General features: G+C 34.8%; 1 protein-coding gene and 1 pseudogene across 18 annotated transcripts in view; both read left to right on the top strand.

The window, feature by feature from the left end:
- Positions 1–23,501, top strand: part of LINGO2 (leucine rich repeat and Ig domain containing 2) — a 1,061,594-nt gene that overhangs the window by 856,496 nt on the left and 181,597 nt on the right. The gene's annotated exons all lie outside the window — the stretch shown is intronic.
- Positions 18,214–18,331, top strand: LOC118600828 (annotated as a pseudogene).

Raw genomic sequence — 23,501 nt, 5'->3', positions numbered from 1 at the left:
TCATAGAGGTGTCTTTATCTACTAAAGCTTTGGATGAGACTAGGGAAAAAAATCTATGAGTGGAAAGAAGTGCTTATATTATGACAGTCTAATTTCCAAAACTGTATTCCAATTTTTTAATGAATTCTAATTGTGAGGAGTGGGGGGTAAACACTCTCTTGGACAAATATATTTGGGCAAAAATTGGTTAAATACCATTACTTTAGGGCTTCTCTGAGCCATTTATGACTTTTGCTGATTATGACATACCATAAAGGGAAAAAATGGCCACATTTTTCACACCTATTTTATTTTATTTTTTACCATTATCCCTCTTAATCAAAGAGAATTATGCAGAACAAGTATTCTAGGAAAAAGATTTGATTAACAGTGGCATAGTGTTGTGGCATTTATAAGATAGGATTTATTACAATTGTAAAGACATGTAAGGATGATTCAAACACATGGGTACATAACATTGAAAAAATTAAATTTATGTGGCAAGACATTATTGCTCACCCTTTGTTTTTTGCATATTGGTAAATTCTGATTGAATGTGTTATCACTACCAAATTCATTTACCTTTAAAAGGAGATTCAGAAAAGGGTAAAGCTTAGATCAAGAAAAAAAAAAAGATATTCAAAACATGCTTTTTTTGGAAAAACCAGGACCTAGGAAGGAGTGAGATAGTTCAGAATAACTGGGCCTTCCTGGTTGTTCTCAAACCAATCACCTACTCATAAATCTAGTCTTGATCTGTCTCTCCAAAGTTTTGAAAAGAGTTAATTTTTTAAAAATTCCTCTAATTTTCATCAGCCATTACATCATTAGTATGCTCTCCAGAGAATAAAGAACGTGTACATGAATATTTGCCTCCTGGGTCAGACAAAGCAGCAGATGTTTTCTTGTGCTATATGTAGGGGTACAGTTATGTTACGTCTTTTCCATTTTGCTTTCTTCCTAAAAGTTTGATGCTAAGTTTTCTGTTATTGTTCACTTTCTCCTTTTATAAGACATTTTCATATACTTCTAAATTATGTCCCCAGCTTGTCTCTCTTGGCGTTTCTCTGTCTGTATGTCTCCCTCTTACAGTTAGTCGGTCTTACTTCCCTCCTCTTCCCTCCCTCTTCCCACCCTCCACTCTACCCGCTTTCGCTCTTCTCCTTTGTCCTTCATTTAGACAAACCATACTGTTAAGTTCAATTTCAAAAGTAAAATTTGGGAATAGTGCAGCCTTAGGTAAAACAGTGCAGTGGTAGAAGTGGTAGCAGAAAAATGTGGGCTTTAGTGTCAGACCAGATGTGCTTCATCGTTATCACTTGTTGTCTGTGTTACCTCCAGAAAGTTACTTAAGACCTATGGGTACCATAGAAGATGGTGATATCCTATTGATGAGAGTATAGAGAAGATTATTGAAGCAGCATATGTAACAATAATACCTGAAATTATCTTTTCTCTCCCTCCTATGTTCTCTTTTCTCATTGATACTCTCTATAGGAAATCTCTTTTCCTTGAGTTTTCCTCTGGTACCCCAGAACTTTCCCACAGAGGTCCTAGAGAGCCACTTAATGGTAGTCCTTGCTGGTCTTATTCTTTAATCCAGGTACAGGATGGCTAAAAAGTTTTCTTTAAAGCACCAACACCGAAAGATTAGAAATGACTACCTAGAGAGCTGTGTTAAGAAGGGTTGTGAGGCCCAGTTTGAGCTCCAAGAATAGGAATATCATGATTGGTTGGTAATGTCCATTATTTTGCATGAGAAGGAAGTCACAACATATGAATGTGCTAAGTCTACTCTAAACCTGTTTCTTCTATTTTCTTTATCAACCAAATTTTACTATGCTGACCCCATCTTCTTTGACTCTTACTGTGACCTTCCAAAATAGCATATTTTTATATAAGCTCGTTCCCAGGAAGATACCAGTTTTAACTAATGGTACTATGATTAATTCTTTGCAAAGACATTTACATATTTACAGGCTATGTCTAATCTAATAGTGAGATTTTATGCAATGCCTTTGCAATGGTTTTCTCTAATCACATTATCTAACTCTCATCACCTGCTACAAGGTCTCTGCTGCAACTTCTCAACTCTGCCATTGCTGCATAAAAGCCATTGTAGACACTAAGTAGACGAATGAGTATGGCTGTGTTCCAATAAAACTTTATTTACAAAAACATGCATGATACTAGATTTCACCCACACATCATAATTGCTGACCCATGCATAAAAGATATGTTTCTAGGTACCCCAACTCACCAGTGATTCTGGACACTGGGACACAAGAACTGACTCTGCTGCTGATGCTCTCAGAAAAATCTGAACAGGCCTTGTGTTTTATGACTTTCAATAAACCGTAAGCATGGATTGGTCCTTGCTATCAGTTTAGAGCTTTTACCCGGGCTTCATAAAATTGCTTATATCATTGTTCTCAAACTTGAATTTACATCAAAATTCTCTAGAGAGCTTATTAATATGCCGATTGCTGGCCCTACCATCAGCATTTCTAATTCAGTAGGTCTGAGAAGGGGCCTGAGTATTTACATTTCTAACAATTTTTCAGAGGATACGAGTGCTGCTAGTTTGGAGATCACATTGTGAGAGCCAGTGTCCTAAGTTATCTCTTTTGCCTAGAAAATCTAAGATGCTTAGTAATGAGACAACATTATTAAAGTGACAATGGAGTTGGTTAATTCTCCAAACTCTGCTTATAGAAAACGTTTCATACAACATTTCTACATGATCGATCCATATCTTCTATTAGCCATTGAGGTACCTATTGCAGGAAACCCATAAAGTATAATATGAAATCAATGGATTTACTGTTTGCTGGTAAGAGTTTCAGCTCAAAGGAGCTCCAGACCACTAGGCTTCCTATGCTTGCCATCTTTCTCCAGGTCCACCTATCTCTGTTGGCCAATGGTAACAACTTACTGTAGCCTCTAGAGCAGATGTTTAAGGGAATGAGTCTCTACCTAAATCTAATAAAAAATCAAAAAGTAGATTTTTTCACATATTAATGTGATCGCAATTTCCTATGTAATTTTGTTTCCGTGAAAGTACACAGGAGACTATATTGGTATATAGCTATAAATTTGACTGACACCATTAAGTAGACTAATGAACAATGTATTATTTATCCCTTAATTATGCAAATAGTGCACATCTGTGTGTTTGTCTGGATATGTGTGTTTGTATGTCTGTGTGATATATGTGGCATTCCTGGGTTCTCTTTCTTGAGAGAGGAAAGAAAAAATGATATTTATTGAATAAGTATCTTTGCAATAATTTTCTCTAATCACATTATCTAACTCTCATCACATACTGCAATTGCTTGGATTCTATTTTTTGAACCATGTTGTTTTATCAGGAAAAGCTGACTTTTAAGCTGTTAGCAGTCACTTACGTATGACCAAAGATAAGGATGAAATGGCACAGGAAGCACAAGGAGAGTGGAGGGAGATGGAGAGAACAGAATAGAGAGAGTAAGTCAAGGAACTGACCTGTTTCTGCCTTTTGCCTATGAATAACCCTAGTGATAGGTATGTTAATGCTAAACAGAAGGTAGCATTTGTAAATGCTTTTCACACACATGTAACTTTATACACACATACATAACAGATACTTGGAAATTTCTTTTCAAATCCACAAAATAGAAAACTTCACACTAATTAACAGGATAGATGCTCCAGTAAATTGCTCCTGAATTCACTAGGGATTTTCCTTATCTCTGAATATACACCTGGCCACATAGTCACCAAAAGGAAGTTTGCTGGAGTAGTCAGCACAACTGATGGAGGCAGCCCTATAGTGGCTGATAAAACAGACTCTGCCTTATTTACCCAGTGCCTTTATTACCTTGAAGTGTTGTCTAAGGTTTATAGAAGAGTTATCCGTTTTTACTTCTCTAATCCACACCAAAGCACCAGAAGATTGCTTGTTGCCCAAGGTCGTATAGTGAGTGGCAGATCAATCATAGGGACAGAAAGCACAGATATGAGGGTAAATGTTGTTATAGACTTTTAAGGCTGTGATTACCTAAGTCGTGCTTATAATAATACATTCAAGGAAAAAATAGCTAATTCACTTCAAAGGTTTGTTTTAGGAGTTTTTGATTCTGATTTTTTTTTCTAATTTAATGTACCAAAGAGTTCTAGTTATAAATGCCTGTGTAACCAGCACTCTAATAAATCACATTTTTAATAGGAAGGAAAAAAGTAAGAAAGAGAAAAGAAAACGAGTAAGACATTGTAAACTTAGGATACTGTGTGTGTCTGTAAGTGATTATTTAAGAGAATATACTACATATCCATTTTATGATATAAAAGAAAATGAGCTAAAATTTAATGCTTCCACACACACAGTGCTACAGCTCTAAGAGATTCTATTGTCCATGCTATAAAATCCCTTTAATAAAATATGCGAGAATCTTTAAATAAGTGGTTCTAGTAGAAACCAATTCTGTGCGTTAAAAAAAAAATTAACACTTGCTCCAAGCTGCTACTCAGTTCATTTTAGTGGGCTTTATTATAGCTTTGAAAACTACATTATCCTTTGAATCTCAATTTATCTCCTTTCAAATCTATTTGGCTGATGTTAAAGGTGAAAACTGATATAGCTCAATGGACCATGGGTTTAGAAAAATTGAAAATGGAGTATGTATCATTTCCAACTTAGAAAGAAGCTAATAGAAGTTACTTGGTTACACTATTCACTTGACTCCTCTTTCTCACTGGAAAGTTTCTTGGATTAGAAACCCTCTGGCTATCAATAATAATGTCTATAATATGCATTTAACTAGAATCAATTATATTCTAATCACTAGAATAAAAATGTAAGAATTCAGCTATGAAAAGAGCACATTTATAGAAGAAAATCTAAAGTCTAAAGAGAACATAACTTTCAGTGTCAAGTTTAACTTGCAAAGATGGAGAGCAAAATGTTCTCTGAGCACCAAGATAATTTCCTGTTATCACCAAAGCTTTGTGCTTGTTTCTTCTATGGTTATCAAATCTTATTTCCGTAATGAATATTAATGCTTGCAACACTTTAAAACCAAAACATCTCTGGTGTTTAAATTAACAAGATGCTTTATCTATATTTAATACTTAGCAAGTTTTTGCAGAAGCATCTATTGCCATTTTGTTATATATTTTGAAAGGATATTTCATTCATACAAACATTTTATCCTCCAAGTTTAGTGAGACCGTAAGCTGTGTTTTCAAGTTTTCTCTCATTATAAGAGCACAGGCATTTTAATATAAGGTATACATTGTCTTCTCTGAGTTGTAATTTAAATTTTATCACAACACTGTGGGAGCTGCTAGTGTCTGCAGCTTGATTTTGCCCCATGTTTTATGCCCTGTCATGTCAGGCAGATACACAATGCTGTGCCAGTTTCAGACTATTAATGCTCAGGAAGCAAGGCAGAGATAAACTGATGGAAGGCTGATAGATGATGACTTACAGGTAGGCTTCATAGCTCTGGACTTCAGGATCTGTCCAGAGGGCAGTAAAAGGAAGAAACATCTCCATTTGCATAGTTTCTTATATAACTTCAAAACACTTAGTAGAGATTGGGAGGTCTAAAACAGATGATGCCTTTTTAAAAGACGGATGAAAAAGCAACGAGTAAATGGTTGGCTGTGGAATAATCAATTATTGGCAGTGTCGCCAGTGCAGATAATAGTGCATGAGTAAGATTTCCAAATCACCCACTCTTTGGGCTGGAGTGTCCTTGTCGATAATGTGGGAATCTTATTGAAATTTATTTTCTTCATAGAATTTTTGTAAGAAGGAGATGAAATGCTCAGCAGGGCACATCGTCTTTTGGCGTTCTGAATCCATTCTATTTTTATTGCTTCTATTCTTTTATTTCCAACAGAGTAAATCATAATATTTATTGGACACAATATGTTTCAGGCACTGGGCCAAGGTTTATATTCATCATTATAAGTAATCCACAAACAACCCTATGAGGTACATATTTTATTTCCACTTAACAGAGGACAATGCTGAGGTTCAGAGAGTTGCACAAAAAATTAGTAATGGGTTGAAGATTTAAACATATAGCTATTAACCCTGAAACATCTGATTTTGGGAAACTAAATAACGTAAATTGTGATTCCTCTATGAGTCCTGGGAGTAGCTGGGCTGTAGAGTGAAAAAATCATTTAAAACTTTGGCCAATTCCAATTCAGAACCTTTTCGTAAGCCCCATTTCAAGGATGTAGTTACTATTCAAAGTTTCTGGTCTATTTCTATTCATATTTATACTCAAAGACCCCATACTTTATAAGAATCATCTACAATGTTATCTAAATATATGACATAGTAGGAAAATCTTATCAGGAGATAACGGAGGGAACCTTTCATGTTGAAATAAGAAATGTACATTCTCTAGCCGCATTCCCTACTTTTATAATAACATTTGCATTTATACGGCTTCTAAATTCTAAGGAATGCTTAGGAGTTGGTAAATGCCATCTCAATCAAATCAGATTTCAAGAGGCTTGACAAGTGGGTAAGTGCTATGGTCCTAACCTTATAGGAAAGGTAACCAAGATGAGATCAGAATCATATCTTAATTCATATTTGTGTATGGAATTATAAGAAAAGATTGTAAATGTGATTCTTGAGTTTTAAATGATTGAATAGCATATACGAAGCACAGACTGCTGACACCAAGTTCAGGAATGAAACTGCATGTGTTTTTGTTTTCTGTAAAAGCAGAGAGCTGTGAGCAATTGGCTACATCAAGCCATCAATCAAGAAGTATTTATGGTGAGTCTTTGGTATGCTGAGCAGATCCTAAATATTCTTGAATTTTAATTTCCTCATCTGCAGTATAGCAAAATAAAAATAAAAATATCTGCCTCATTGGGTTGTTATAGGATTAAGTGAAATAATGCATGTGAAAGCATTTTGTAAGCTCTAAAACATTATATGTGACAAATATATGACAACATACAAATGTCACATATTTATTAATTTAGACAATTAAAACATTTATTGAGCACAATCCATTTGGTAATAGGAATCCAAAGACTAAAATGTAGGTTATTTTACCCTCAAGGATATAACTGTGTAATAGAGAAGATATGTATCTTATCTAAACAATTAAAGTTCAGTATGAAAACTACTATTATAGATGTATAGAGAAAGTACTGTGGTGCCATAGAAATAAGGGTCACAATTAATTCAGGGCAAAGAAGCCATTTGTTAGAGAAGTTTCAGGTGAGAGTGTTATATTGTGCTCTTTCTGACAGCTGCAATAGGAGTTTTTCAAGAAAAAAATATTCTAGGTGAGAATAACTTAGATGGAAGGACTGTGTACGCATCAATCCAAAAGCATAACAAAGTAATGAGACTAGACTGTCAGAAGCATATGAAAAACTAGTAGAAGTTGAGTTTAAAAGATAAAAAGTGTTGTCATGTGAAGACTTAAATGCAATACTTAAGAGATGGAGTTTTGTCTTGAATACTATGAGATGCCATGCAATATTTTCAGCAGAGAAGAGACACATATCTTTTTATTTATTGAAGAGGGTTAAAAGTGAAGGTGATATCATCACCGCCCTTAAGATGTTTATTGTCAAACTGAGGAGGTCATATCAATATATACACAGGTATATTGACTCCTTAAACATCTTCAGCATCAGGACTAGAACCTAGGCTGAGATCAGAGCAGGAACTTTATGCAATATAGCCTAGAGTAATTGGAACTAGTATATGTCATCTACAGACCAAATACCTAAAGATACTGGAGAGGTTCTAGAAAAATCTTCATTAATTAGGTTACCAATATTTTATTGAAGATGTATTTGATGATTGAATCACAGAACGGTTAAAACTACATTTCTAAGAACCGCCCTCTCCTGTGATTACATGTCAATGTTTGCCAATGAGAGGAACTTGTGAGAGCTTTGGAAGAAAGAAGAAAAAAGGGGCCAGTCTCCTCTGGAGGCAGTTGCAGTTAGACACATTAGACACACAGGCAGACATAGACTTTGAAGTGGCTCCGGGTGAGTATCTTGAAGACCATCTGCATTAGGCTTCAAACTGAGATAGCTAGGGGTGCCTCCAGAGGTTCTTGATGTTCACAAAAGCTTCTGGGTGACTTACTGAGAGCCACAGGTTTTGTTGCTGCAGGCCAAGATTATGGGTGACAGTTTTCCTCAACTTTGCTTTCCCAGCCCTTCCAATGGTTGTTTATGCCTCCACTTCTCTATGTTAAAAAGTGCTATACATGGAATGCATAGAGTGGATTGAATTCTTCTCAATAAATGTTGACTGACATGGATGTGGCCAGATAGTCACCCTCGCATAACACTTAGCTGGTGGAAAGCAACCTGCTAATATGTATGAGTGATATGTATATTTATACCTATACCTATATCTATCTCTGGCCAAGAAATCTTACTTCTAGGACTTCATCCCAAGGTATAATGAAGAATATGTATAATGGTATACGTGAGAAGTTATTTGCCCCACATTATAAACACTCTCTTTGTGTGCAGTGCTATGCTCGCTTCTGGGAACAAAGTGATGAATAAGACTCATTTGCTGTCTTCATGTATCTCAAAGACCAGTCAGATGTAATTTACTCCTGTTTATGGCTAATCAGCCATCCTTAATTTCTGAGCCCACCACTATCATACCTCAAATTACCTTATCTAAGCTGACGTCTCACTCTTTCCCAGCCCTCCCTCTCTGCCCAATTCCAGTCATTTCATCCACTGCCCTCATGTCTTCTTCAATGCTTCCATACTCTCCCTCATCCTGATTCCCTACCTGTATTTTCATCTCTGCCTCTTACTTTTCTGAAATGTGTGTTTATGGACAAAATTAGTTCATGCCTTGGAGATTCAGAATGTCTTATCTAAAAACCACAGTGTATACTCAGGTCCCCTTTTCTCTGATATCTTACTGCACTTACACTGAACATCACTCTGCTGTTTTTGGATTGTTTAGTCTGCTTCGTCTCCTTGACTGGATTATAGATTCCTCTATGGAAGAACCATGATTTATATAGTGTCTGGAGAATTGACACAAGATGCTGGGAGAATCAGGGAATACCTAAGAGAATATTTTTCTTAATTTTTGTTTTTAATTTTTAAAAATTAATTTTTAAAATATTGGGATACCTTTAGATTTATCAAAAAAGTTGCAAATATAGTACAGAGACTTTCCATATGCTCCTCAAGCAATTTCGGTACCTAATGTTATCATTTTATGTTACATGGCACATTTGCCAAAACTAAGAACCGACATGGTTCATTACTATTAACAATACTTCCATCTGTTTTCCACCAGTTTTTTCATTAATGTCCTTTTTTTTCTTTCAAGATCAAATCCAGAATTATGTTTCAGTCATTTTTTTTTATAGTTTGATAATAAGAATATAAAAGTATATCTTGGATCATATTAATGACCATATTAAAACAAAGTCTTGGTGCCTGGTTTTGATCACTATGCTTGAATTTACAATAATGGCATTACTAATTTTATTGCCCCAAACTAATGAGTAAAAGACTGGAAGTAAATGAATAGGAAAATGAAGCATTATCACCTAGTAAATGCCAAATGATGTCACTGCCTTAACAATGGCTGTGAAGAAACTAAAACAGAGAAAAACAGTCAGAAATTTCTTTCTTTATTAATTGTACAATTTTTTTTTATCAACAACTTATATGTATAAGCCCTTTACATTTCCTCTCTGTCTCTTTCCCATCCAGCTTACATTACATAAGACATGAGTATATTCATATCAAAAAGCAAAAGAAACTTCCCTAGCAATGACTTCCATATTTTAGTTGCAAATGGTGATTTTGCTTTCAGAAAAAACCAATATCATTAATTATAGTTCACTTTGTTAATTTTAATTTTATTGGATTTTCAGTCTTATTTGCATTTAATTTTTAAATTTATTTTTTCTTTTATAGTTGTACCAGGACTTTAAGCATTATTAATTTACATCTGACTAAGAAATAGTATAAATTGACATAATTTTAGTTAGCTCAGATTGCGTAATATTTTTTTCTTAAAAAGATCTCAAATTTGGAAAATAATATTTGATACATCAGATATATGCCTAATGTGGCAATAATTAAGAACTAGGCATACGCTATGCTCGATAAACTTTTAAGATTGCTACCAATAGCAGGAAAATAGGACAAATAGCAAATTCATAGATTTCAGTTTTGTTTCCCATTTTAAAGGCTACTATTTAGAGAGGCTCTGGTTTGTTTAACTGTTAATATAGAAGTTAGAATGACATGACAAGACAGAAGATTGCTTTGTCAGAATTCCCAAGTGGCCACACAGATAGACAGACTATTATAGGCATGACTTTCATGAACTCACCTTAGTTGAGGGTCTTGCCCTCCATTTCACAGGCTCAGAAATCTGATTCATATGTGCATAGAGAGTAGGAGTGAGGTTCATTCTCTCTCTCTCTCTCTCTCTCTCTCTCTCTCTCTCTCTCTCTCTTCTCTCTCTCTGAACAGTCTCTCACTATAAAGCCCTATAGTTGATTTGTAATCAGAAGTTTGCTTTAAAGCACCTGGAACCAGATCCAAAAGAGTTTATGATTCAAATGTCCAATGACATCATGCTTAGGTAACCTGACATATTCATTTCAATGATGAGCGTGTATCTACTGGCAGAACCAGCAGAACTAAAGCCTTGATGAGGGCGCCCCTTCTCCTAGAGGCAGTTTGGAAAAACACTACTACCCTTTGCCTCTGTGATGGTTATTTTTCTTCTATCACTGGCTAATCTATCCTCCTTTCACCTCTCCTGACTGGCATATTTTGTCGCTAATTCAATAAGCTTCGTTATAGACTAAAAGTCATTATTTAAAATTCTTTCATTGAAGCATTAATTTTATAAACATTTATCTAGTACCTTTCACAGAGTAAAGACTGGACAAGGTGTGTAATAGACCTGGTTCCTATTCTCACAGAGTTCATTGTCTCGTGAGAGATACAAACAAGTGTTCAGGAGAGTAGCACACAGTGTAATGCGTGCTATGATGAGAGTACAGGATGCAGTGAGAGAAGCTAAGAGACATTTGTAATAACAGATTTGAATCCTAATCTCCCTGTGTAAGGTTACATCTAAACCAAAATATGAAAGTTGAGCAATTAACTAGCTAGAAGTGCATGTGCTTATGTGGAATGTGAGTGTGTGTGTGTAACAGAAAGAGAAAGAGAGGAAGGTTTGGGAGGAAGAAAGAATAGCATTTCTCATGAGTGACATGCTAAAAGCAAGTGATTTCACATAAAGCTGTTCTGACCCATTATGTGTTGATTTCATAGTTTGCTTCTCCATCTTCAAGAAAAGAACATTTCTCACTGCATGTGTGCAATTAATGCAGGAACGAAGGCTTATAATTCTAAGTGGGTTCTCATTTTAGAAATGTCGCAGCTCACACCAAGCAGCTGTCACCTTCACTAAGCCAAATCCTCTACTAAGCAAGCGGCCTTTGGAATAAGCTTAACAGAAACATGGTATGTGCATTTTTTCATTGTTCTGTTCCCTGGCAAAAAGCCAGCCTTGGTAAGCCCTTGCTTACCACATTCACATTGATTCCTGAGCAAGTATTTATTTTATTGTCTTGTATTTTAAGCAAAAAGACCTTTATAGTATAGATTTCTTCATTTTAGATATGATCCCAATTAGCTTGTAGACTATGAGATATTAATAAAATCTTTAGGCAGAGTTTACAGTAACCAGCCACTTCTAATACTGTGTCCATATTTTAGCCATTGAAAAAGTAGGCAGATAGGGAAATTAAGGTTTTCTGACTTTAAATGAACAATCTATGCCCCCAAAAGATACAGAAAATTACCAGTGGCTGAACAAGATAAAACTTATCAGGTGTGGTATATATATATCAGACTCTTAATATGTACATACTATATTAAATAAATTAATGAAAAACATTTTCTTACTATACACAGAGTAAAATGGAAACATTCTGATAATCATTCTGTGGTTCATAGACCCATGTGGAAGAATACTTGTATGGCATTTCTAGATGGGGACTGATGGTTCATGATTTCTCTATGGAGAATACTCACCAAAAGTTCAAATAGATGGTTTCCTTCCCCCTTAGTAATACACCTTCTCTTTACCTGATAGTAGATGAGTTGCTTATCCTACCATTTCCTAGTTTCCACGTATAACTCAAAAAGGTACTCAATAAAGAAGAGTTTTTTAAGCCTCAACAAAGAGTTTTTTCCTTTGATTTTTTTTCTACTTTTATATCTAAATTTCCAATTTTCCACTCTTCCAGAGTTCAGCTATCTGCCTCACAGTATCAAGTCCTGAAGTATAAGAGAGAAAATGGCATATATAAATATACCTTAAGGAGAGTGATCTGCCAGATCTTTTTAGAACTGAAGGTAAAGAACATGGGGAAAATAAAGCAGATATTTAGGCAGAGCATTATTATATGCTTAATTGTAGTTTTCTACTTAATTCATGGATAAGCTCCAACAATACTAAAGCATCTCATTTATTATACATATATTATATATACATACACACAGAGATATGTATATGTGTATATATAAACATTCATATATATATATACACACACACACATACATGTGTGCATATGTGTGTCTGTGTGTAGAGAGAAAAGCTTGAAATCTTTGAGCTGTCTTTAAAACTACAGTTAAAGAAAGTATTTCGAAGGAGAAACTGCCTCTGCTGAAATGAAGCCTTCGGACTACATAATTTTAAAACAGTTGAGAACCCAGGGGCTAAATCTAATAGACAAAGTCAAAAAGAATAGTTTTGACAAGTTTTGTAATTACATATCCTGGACTCCAGGAGGTTGGCATCCCTCATTACTCTAGTCCGTGAATGCTAGAGAGGAAAGAGTTATGCATGCATAGCAGCAGTTAGGCCATAGGCAAAGGACAATATTTCAACCAGTGTTCTTTTCCTTGACATTCGTTTGCAGAAGATGACAAAGCAATAGAATTCTGTCAAAGGCAAGAAAAGAGAGAGAGAGAGAGAGAGAGAGAGAGAGAGAGAGAGAGAGTTGGAGCTAGAAGAAAGAACTTCAGGGAAAAAATTTTTTTTGTAGAAAATTATGCCTTAAGACAGTGAATTGAAGGCAGAAATATCTAACATGTAGGTTAAGATTACCCCAGTATTGAAATGTTTAAAATAAAGATAAGGATGCTTTTATGAGATAATGCATAAAAGTGCATGGTGAATCCTCAGTTATGTCATATACGGCAGCAACTTCTACTGCAGTGATATTCAATGCTGTTTTATTGTGGTATGCAGAATAATGCCCTCCCCAATCCCACTACCTCCACAAAGAATCCCGTGTCCTGAACCCTAGACTTTCTAAATATGTTACTTCATATAGCAAAAGATTTTGCAGATTTCATTAAAATGAGGATCTTGAGATATAAAGATTACCCTGGATTTTCCCGGTTAGGTCAATATAATCCCAAGAGTGCTTATAAGGGAAAGAGGGAGGCAAGAGTAAAGGGTCACTGAAGAAGATGTGATGATGAAAGCAGAGTTTGGAGTGATGCAGGGCCATGAGCCAAGGAGTGCAGGAAGCCTCTTAAAGCTGGAAAAGTCAAGGAAACAGATTTTTTCCTAAAGTCTCCAGAAGAAATGCAGCTCTGAGACCCATTTTAGACTTTTGATCTCCAAAACTGTAAGAGAATAAATTTTTGTTGTTTTAAACCACTAAATTTGTGGTAATTTGTTACAGCAACCATGGGAAACTAATAAATCACCCCTTTCAGAAATAGGATCAATAGCTAGAGGAGGTCACTGCTAACCATCCTCTGTAATACTAAGACTACAGAGAAATAAAAATGCAGTTTCTCAAAGTTTAAGGAACTCTTGCCTTACCTTTTCTAGCTATTTTCTACCTCTCAGTAGGCTGAATGAATAGCTACTAGGTTCCTCTTATGTATCAGTAGAAACTATCTTTGTTTCCTGAGAGTAATAAATCTTCACTGGAAGTTTTGTGAAAATTAATTTAGATAATACATGTATGTGATATTACTTGAAACAGTGTCTGGCCAAGAGTAAATTCCAATTATTATGAACCCTACTAATATGATATAAAATCCTGATGATTGTCACTAAGACAAGTGACTAGACTGAATGAAGTCTAAAGGCTGTATATTTGTTGCACATGTCCGTGGCATAAGTATTTTTCTATACGTTACTCATTTAGGTTTCATAACAAAATGTATTATCTTCATCTTATGGGGAGAAAACTGAATCTCAGGGAATATAAATAACTAATCCAAAAGTGGGAGCGTCAAACCTAGAATTGAAATGTAGGTCATTTGGCTTTAATAGTAAGCTTTATTCTGAGTCATTGCGAAGACTCTCAGTGCAACAAACTACTAGCCTCAAGAGCACTGATCCATTTCTAATGCATGATATTTAAAAAGATGGCAATGGACATGCAGAAGATGAGAAACCCTTTAACATGCAAGCACTGAGTATGTGAACGTTGTCAAACAAAGAGTCAGTGAGCATACATATTGCAATGGACTTAATTATGTGACCTAAAATTCACATGTTGAAACCCTAACCCCCGGTGTGACTATATTTAGAGATAGGGCATGCGAGGTTGTAAAGGTTAAATGAGGTCATATAGGTAGAGACCTGATCTAATAGGGCTGGTGCTCTTAAAAAACGAAGAAGAGACACCAGAGTCCTTCTCTCTCCACCATGAGAGGACACATGGGGAAAGCAGGTAGAAGACTGCAAGTCAAGAACAGGCTCTCACCAAAAACTAAATCAGCCTGTGCCTTGATCTTGGACTTTCCAGCCTCTAGAACTGTGAGAAAATAAATTTCTGTTGTTTAAGTCTTCCAATATCTTGGTGTTTTGTTATGGCAGCCCAGGCAGACTAAGACACCATACAATAGTAGTGTCTCCTCTTTTCCTCTTGATATAGTTATTCTTGTTTTTTTTTTTTTCAAATCCAGGTATTTCAGTATGTGTTCCTATAAATATAAAACAAAATCTTTTATTTCATGTCTAACATACATGCATTTATTCCACCAGCATTTTTTGATAGTAGAACCTGTATTGCATGATGAAGATGCAAAATCAGGAAGGACAGACCACAGGTATTATGGTGGAGCTTCCAGCATAAAATGTAGGATGTGTGTGTGTTTGTGTGTATATGCTTATGTATGTGTCCATGCATTTATGTGTGTGTGAGATGTGTGAGCAAGACATGAAGAAAAGAAAGAAAGGTGATGAGAGTGACAGAATTAGCATTACAGATTAAACTGAATACAACTCTGTTTACTTCAGTCTTAGGGAAATATATAATGCTCTGTGGTGAAGCCAGGGAAAAGACGAGAATAAGGGATTTAGAGAAGATATTAAGTAAAAGACCATAAAGATGCCTCTCTGCTTTTCCAGACAATTTTCTTCTTAGTCTAACACCTGATATTTTAACTGGCTCCTGAAAAAGCTGCTTCCACTTTCTGATGCTTCAAATAGTTACTGCAACAGAACCAGTGGTCCTCCTCAATTCTACTGTTTAGACTCGAAGCCCCATATATGAACAGTGATAATTTGAGGAGCGATGCAGATCTGTGGGTACTTTAAAGAGAACTGATGAAAAAATTCAGCTATGGAATTTTCCTAGGAGTTAATCTTAACTTTGCAAATAACATGCTTGTCTATTGGAAGTCATTAAAGGTTTCTTTTTTTCCTTTTCTCCTGAACGACAGATTTTTGCTTTATCTTGAGGAAGGACAAGGACTGACTCTCACCAGATTTTCCAAACATGTCTCATTCTTTCCATCCTTAATGAAATTCTGTAGATTTAATCTACCATCACCTAATGCCAAGGTACTCATTGCCAGCATCCACATTCCAATAATTTTCTCCAACACCACAGATAGGATCTTGTGACTCCTTGTGTAAAACTATTCAGTGAATCTCCTTTGTACTCTGTATTAAGTCTAGTATCTCCCTTCTAGCTATCATTTCATTTTTCAATTCTGCCATTCAGTCTATAGTTTACATTCTTGACTATGATATATGTTTATTTATTTCCTCTTGTCTGTCTCTCTCATAAATTGCAAGCTCCACAAAGACAGGGATTTTGTCCATTTTATTTACTGCTATGACACCAGAACCTAGAATAGTGCCTGGATATGTAATAGGCACTTGATAAAGATTTTTTAATGGGTAAATTAGTAAATATGTTTTAAAAGAATAGATGAGTTAGAATTCCTATTGGCATATTATTAAATATATTTTATTCTGTCTTTGCTTCCATGAATTTCATAATTTCCAGAAGGTTCATTTTGGCTCTTCATTACTATATTTAAAATACAATGAAAATAAATCTTTTCTACACACACAAAAAAAGTTGCCCCTTAACTTTTCTTACCAACTCTATTTATTATAAAGAATATTTCAATGTTACCAAAAGACTTGTGTGTTGATAATGGCTTGAGTTCAATCAGGTGTTCTTTTTGTGTGCTGCAGCCTCAACTATTTGGGAGAGTGAGCTGAATTGTCAATAAATACAACTTAAAAATAAAGAAATTAATACAGATTTTATACCTTTTAAAAATTATTTTTAAATGTTTAGTGCAGGTATCAGTCAGACAAGTTTGTTGAGGGTGTTTTGTTTCATTTTGTTGCCTATTAAATGCCTAAAAGAATTGAATTTATGGATGTAGATATAGGTTTATCTGTAAATGGATAAGTATGTCTGAAATATTTTTGCAGGAATTCTGGGTGATAAAACCACACATGGTAATTCTATTGTCCTTTGTGAGGTCAACTTCCATTGTGTGGAGATGGAGATGAGAACTTTGTTTATTGATTATTTATAGTGTAATCCCAAGCATATAGTATAGTCTCAAGTATAATATATGTGTGTTCTGATTGCTTTATTTTCATGCAGTTTAGTTCCCACAAATCTGTAGAACTTGGCCCCAACTATTCATGTAATCACTTACACACGCCTACAGAGTATTATGAGTTATATGTGCATTCCATATACATAGCTCTGCAGGTGTGTGACTTGGCCATATTGGAGACTAATTTATAGCCATTGAGAAACAAGTAACTGCCTTTGAAAAGCAGGCTATTAGCAATGCAAATTAAGAATAAATGAAACAACAGAGGCACCAATTATAAGCTAATTGAGCTACTTAATACATGAAGTATATACATTTTTTAATTTTTTAATTTAAAATTTTTTTTCTAACTTTTTTGAGATATAAAGGACATATAACATTGTGTAAGTTAAACACGTACAACATGATTATTTACTATACATATATATTGTGAAATGATTACCACAAAGAGATGGGGAAAACATCCACTGCCTCATTAACACAATTACTTTTTGTGTGGTAGGGTAAGATTCTTAAGATCTACTCTCTCAGCTTCCAAGTACACAATACAATGTTGTTAACTATAGTCACTGTGTTGTGCATTAGATCTTGAGATAAAACTTAGGAACTTATTCATCTTGGAAGTTTGTACACTTTGACCAACATTTCCCAATTATCCCAACCTCCAGCCCTTGGTAACCACCAATATACTTTCTGCTACTTTGAGTCTGGCTTTCTTAGATTCACATGTAAGTGAGATAACACAGTATTTGTCTTTCTGCCTGATTTATTTTACTTAGTATAATGTCCTCCAGATTCACCCATGTTTCAAATAACAAGATTTCATTCCTTGTTAATGCTGAATAACATCTATAATATCTACACTACATTCTTTATCCATTCATCCTTTCATGGACACTTAAGTTCTTTCCTTGTCTTTTATAAATAAAGCTGCAATGAACATGGGGATGCAGATATGAGATCCTGATTCAATTCCTTTAGATATATATCCAGAAGTGAGAGTAGCTCTATTTTTAATTTTTTGAGGAATCTCCATACTCTTTTCCATAATCAATATAATCTATATCAATTGGAGGCATCACATTTCCTGATTTCAAAATATATTCACAAACAAAAGAATGAAACCGGACCTCTATATTAGACCACTCACAAAAATTAACTTGAAATAAAGTAAAGACTTAAATGTAAGACTTAAAATCATAAAACTCCTACAAAAAAAAAAACATAGGGAAAAAATTTTGACATTGGTCTAGGCAATGATTTTTTTTAACATGATCCCAAAAGCACAAGCAACAAAAGCAAAAATAAACTACCAGGACTACATCAAATTAAAAATATGTCTATGGCCAAGCTACCCTGAATAAGTCCAATCCCATCTGATCTTGAAGCTAAGCTGGGTCAGGCCTGGTTAGTACTTGAATGGGAGACCACCTAGGAAAACCAGGCCCTGTAGGCATAAAAAAAAATTAAAAAATAAGAGATTGTAAACTGACAAGTTCCTTGCAATCTGTGAGGTCAACCAAGGGTTGTCTCACCTAAAAAATTAAAAATAAAAAAATAAAAATAAATAAATAAATGAAAAGCTTCTATACAGTAAAGGGAACATTAGACAAAATAGAAAGGCAACCTATAGAATGGTAGAACATTCAAGGAAATGCAAATCACAATGAGCTATCACCCTATATCCGTTAGAATAGTTATTATCTAAAGGACAAGAGATGGCAAGTGCTCAGGAGGATGTGGAGAAAAAGGAACCCATGTACACTGTTGGTGGGTACTCTTAAGTTTAGAGACTTGACTCTAGAGGTTGAAGAGCAAAAGGAACATTTTTTTTATAGTTTCTAGGTTATTTTTCTAAAGAAGTCTTCCAATTGCTATATAGTTTCTAGGCTATTTTTCTAAGGAAGTCTCAGATGTGCATAGGAGTTTTTAGTCATACTATAAATATCAGGACTTAATGATTCTTGAGGTCATATTTCCTACTCCAGTTTTACAAGCAAAATAAAATCTAAATATTAAGTAGAAGAAAAATTCATTGGCGAATGGGTATTAAATTTACAAGAGCATGTCTAGCTTTAAGTTCAGTTTGAGTTGACATACAAATGATGTCATCAAGACACTCTTCTCGGACCTACAGCACACCAAATTCCTCTCCAGAAAGCAAGAAGGAAAGCTCTTTCCTAAAAGTTCAAGCATAAGTCTTACAGAATTAAGTCATTGTAGCCAAAGAAATGCTATGCTCTGGGGCCAATGTGAGGTAAGCATAACTTCCCAGCGGAAAATAATAGTTACCAAAAAAAGTACTGACGGGATGCTGGCTGGCAAAATCACCTTGCCATTCCTATGAAGTATAGGGAAGGAGATGACAAGTGTGCCTGATCTAAGTGTTTCTTTCAAACTTGGCTTTCTATTAGAATCACCAAGGATGATATAAATGCACAGGATGCCCATTTGAGCAACTTCTGCTTCAGCCATAATGGAAAAAGCTAGAACCACACTTATTCTCTCACTAAAACCAACTAGAAAATGGACAAATATATGAAACAAAATAACTGTTTTCAAAAATCAGCAGTCAGAGAATAACTGTCTCCCTTAGAGAACATGGGGGTCTTAAGGTCATAAAAAGTTTAGTAGATAGGGATCAGCAGTTGTGGAAGCTGAGGAATTTGAAATTTGCATCACAAAGATTTGGAAAAGAAGGAGTTCCATTGGGAAAAATCTTCAGGAATCTACATATATAGTTTCTTGAGTCCCTTCCTAAATAATAAACCTTGTACACATAGATTGAGATTCTACCTAGTTATCTAGAAAAACACAACCAGGATGCCTTATTCTCAACAGTTTTCAGAATCACAGAGAATTGGAAGAAGCTGAATTCTGGCTGGACAGAGATGAGAGTTCTCACTCACCATCTGTGGCATTTAGTATAGACCCTAAAGAGTACTAAAGAGTCACACCTGATGTGTAATTAAACAATCACAAAGTGTTGGTAATGAAGAAATAGCAGTTATTCTTAATTTAGACAGGACTAGACAGAATTCAAAAGCCAGTTTTTTTCTGCAAGATACAGGACTCAACTTTAAAATTTGGGAGAAAAAATATTATTGATAATACTATTGATTAGATAAAACTCCATTACATATTTGTGCAGTGTCAAATTTTACAGTTCTAGAAAGTGACATTTCTTCCATTCTCCTAATTAAAAAATATATTTTTCTACATTTAATTTAAATACTCCCTTTCTTGCCCATGCCCATCTCAATGAATTATAATCATATTCTTCATTTATCATGTCTGTCATAAATGCTATAAAGTCTATCTGAGCATCTTTCTATCATCAAACAGAAAAAGGGTCATCTGTCCTCTGAACCATTTTATTGAAATGTCCTATGGCTTCCAAACCTTCACGAGTGCCTATGAGAGTGTTTTAGTATCATAAAATAGTAGCTTTTTACAGTATTCATACTTCTTAATTACTGTGGGACAGTTACTGCATTGAGCACATGTGCACCTTATTGCATTTAACATTAACATCCACCTGGGATGGGAAAGCTTATAAATACTCCTTCCTCCAATGAGGAAACTGAGGTGTAGAGAGCTAATAAGCAGCAAAGTCAAGAGCTCAGCATAAGCAGTTTGTCTCCAGAAAACAAGTTTTTCAGCCCCACTATGAATTTGTAAGTACATATTTGCCTCTTCTTTATTTGAAGCTCCTTGTAGACAAAACCTGTGTCTTTCCATCTTTGTATGCCCTGCACCTAGCATAGTATTTTGTCTGTAGTTGAATATTGGCAGACATTTGTTGAATAAATAAATGCATGCATGCATGTATGACAATTGTATCTTTTAAAAGGTAATGATGTTATGAGTCATAACGAGGTATAAATGATAGCTATGAAGTACTAGGTATGTTATTGATGTGTTTGGTGATTTTGTGTTTGGTTAAGTAACAGTTTTGTTGAATTGGTTTTGATATTTTTTAGATGATCTCTTTGTGTTCACATTGTGCTAAGAGTTTGAAGCAAAATATACATGTTCACACATAAAATAGGTTATGTTTTCAGAGCTGGCAAATTTAGTGATCAATATTCTAATCATTAAGTATGAAATTCTTTTAGTAGAGTAAGATTTGGTTAATTGAGAGAGAAAAATAAACTAAAGCCATTGAAAGAAAGCCTCAGCTTCTCTAGAAGGAAAAAAGCCAGTTTAAACAGAATAAGAAAAAGGATGAAAACGATTACAGGCAAAACCATAAGCTTTACAGGCTCAATGATTTTTTATTTCAGAGTTCATTTTCTTGCACTTAATGTTCCTTTCTTTAACACTAAAAATGAATAGGGAATGGTATGGTAATAATGAATTTGAGATTGTGAATTCTTTCAGTAAATCTACCATAAGGTTTGAACAGAGAAAACTAGGCATCTTTTGTGTAAAACCTGGAAGGGAAGAGTGGAAGGAGAGTGATGAATTATCTCAAATCCTTTTTATACCCCACCTCCCGGCATGGTCAGACTCCTTAACCCCACACTTTGGTCTCTGGGTGTCCCCAGAGAAGTGCAGCAAAGTAACAAATTATACCAAACCATTAACAAAAGTTTAGCATGAAAGGCACCATTTAAATACTATTGATCCACTTGTGATTTGAACAAATGTACAATAAACCATAAAAAAATAACATGTTTTTTTTAGAGAAATTATAAATTTTATAACCCTGCATTTGTCTTTATTTTAGAAATCTGGGTTTGCACTTACAGTGTCTGTGTCAAAATTAGAAGCACTAACAATGGAAAATTAAGAGACTTACATATCTAGTTTTCTGTCCTGAAGATTAACTGGGAGGAAGAAGGGCCCAGCCTAGGAATTAAATGACGTTGGTGCTTCGCTGCATCAAAGTGCTCAAGTGAGTCCAGGCAAAGCTTGTCCAAGAGACCTGTGCAAGTCACACTCAAGTTTAAAAGCTAAAATTGTTGGTGGAGGAGAAATATCCAGATTCTATTGATGTTTCCTTTTCAATGTCTCTCAAATCAAGTAACTTTTTTGTCTGGAATAATTATAATAGACCTAAATGATTTTTTGGCTTCTAGTTTCTTGCTCCTGTGATTAACCTTTCACATTCCTACTAGAGTTATTTTCTAAAACACAAATATGAACATAACCTTTAGCTTTAAAATTTCTAATTCATCATTATTGCCAAAAGGATAAAATTTAAACATTTCAACCCATTTGAGTATTTCAGTGCTTGGCTTTCTATAAGCAATTATACACTCTCTTTATTCTCATCGGAGTTTAACAGTGCATTCAAAAAGGCAGTCTCCCATATCTCCATGTCAGTCTTCACTATGAAATACCATATTGTTGTTGTGTTAATCTGCAGAACCAATTGTATGTAAGTTAAGCCGCATGCAAGCAAAGGCTTCTATAACCATGTACTGGGGCCCTACCGAGAACCCCACCAAGACTGCCACTACTAAGCCATCTCCAGAATAGAAAGTAGTACACAAGGAGATACAAAGAATACAGAAAAAAATGTAAAATATGTTCCTGAAACACAAATTTTAATCCATAGTAAATAAATGAGATGAGGTGTGGGGGCTAGATAGTAAGAGAAGGGAAGGGACAGACTTATTATTATTTAGGGACCTGATAGAAATGGCCCCTACTCATTCTTGCTCTTCCTGAAATTGTGTAAAGATTCCCTTTTCACCTAAATTAGTTTGATATTGGTTTCTGTCATTTTTAATAAAAAGACTACAAGTAAAACAGGTTATATCATGGAATTTGATTCAAAATCTTTTTGAAATTTGGGATATAAGATAAAACTTGAATGAAATTTTGAATTCACAGCAGACCACTCAAGTTTTCCTTTTCTCTCACAATAGAACCATTACTATATCGGGGATATTGTTTGAACAAATTTTTTCCAGTTTTATTGAGGTATACTTGAAAAATAAAAATTATATGTATTTAAAGTGTATAAGGTGATGTTTTGATGTACATTGTAAAATGATTACCACAGTTAAAAGCTAATTAACATATCCATCACCTCACATAGTAAACAGTTACATAAGGTGAGGGGAGAATACAGCCAATTTCAAGTACATAATACAGTCACTGTGATGAACATCAGATCTCCAGAACTTATACCACATAACTGAATCTTTGTAGTCTTTGATCAACATCCCCACTTCCCCCACCCTCTCAGTGACCACCATCTACTCTCTGCTTTTATGAGTTTGACATTTTAGATTCCACATATAAAAGATCATACAATTTTGTCTTTCTGTTCTGTGTCTGGCTTATGTCATTTAGCATAATGACCTCCAGGATCATCTATGGCAAGATTTCCTTTTATGGCAGAGTAATATTCCCCTATATTTATATAAACCACACTTTATCCATTTATTCATTGATAGACACTGAGACTGTTTCCATATTTTAGCTGTAGTAAATAATGCCACAATGAACATTAAAATGCAGATATCTCTTCAAGATACTGATTACATTTTATTTAGATATTTATCCAGAAGTGCGATTGCTGGATCATATGGCAATTCTGTTTCTAATTTTTGAGAAACATTGTCAATCCTGTTTAACATATTTTAGTGAAACACTTTATGAAATACTTT

The sequence above is a fragment of the Rousettus aegyptiacus genome, unplaced genomic scaffold (genome assembly GCF_014176215.1).
Source record: "Rousettus aegyptiacus isolate mRouAeg1 unplaced genomic scaffold, mRouAeg1.p scaffold_m13_p_3, whole genome shotgun sequence".
Classification (NCBI taxonomy): Eukaryota; Metazoa; Chordata; class Mammalia; order Chiroptera; family Pteropodidae; genus Rousettus; species Rousettus aegyptiacus.
This window is presented reverse-complemented; position numbering and strand designations above follow the sequence as displayed.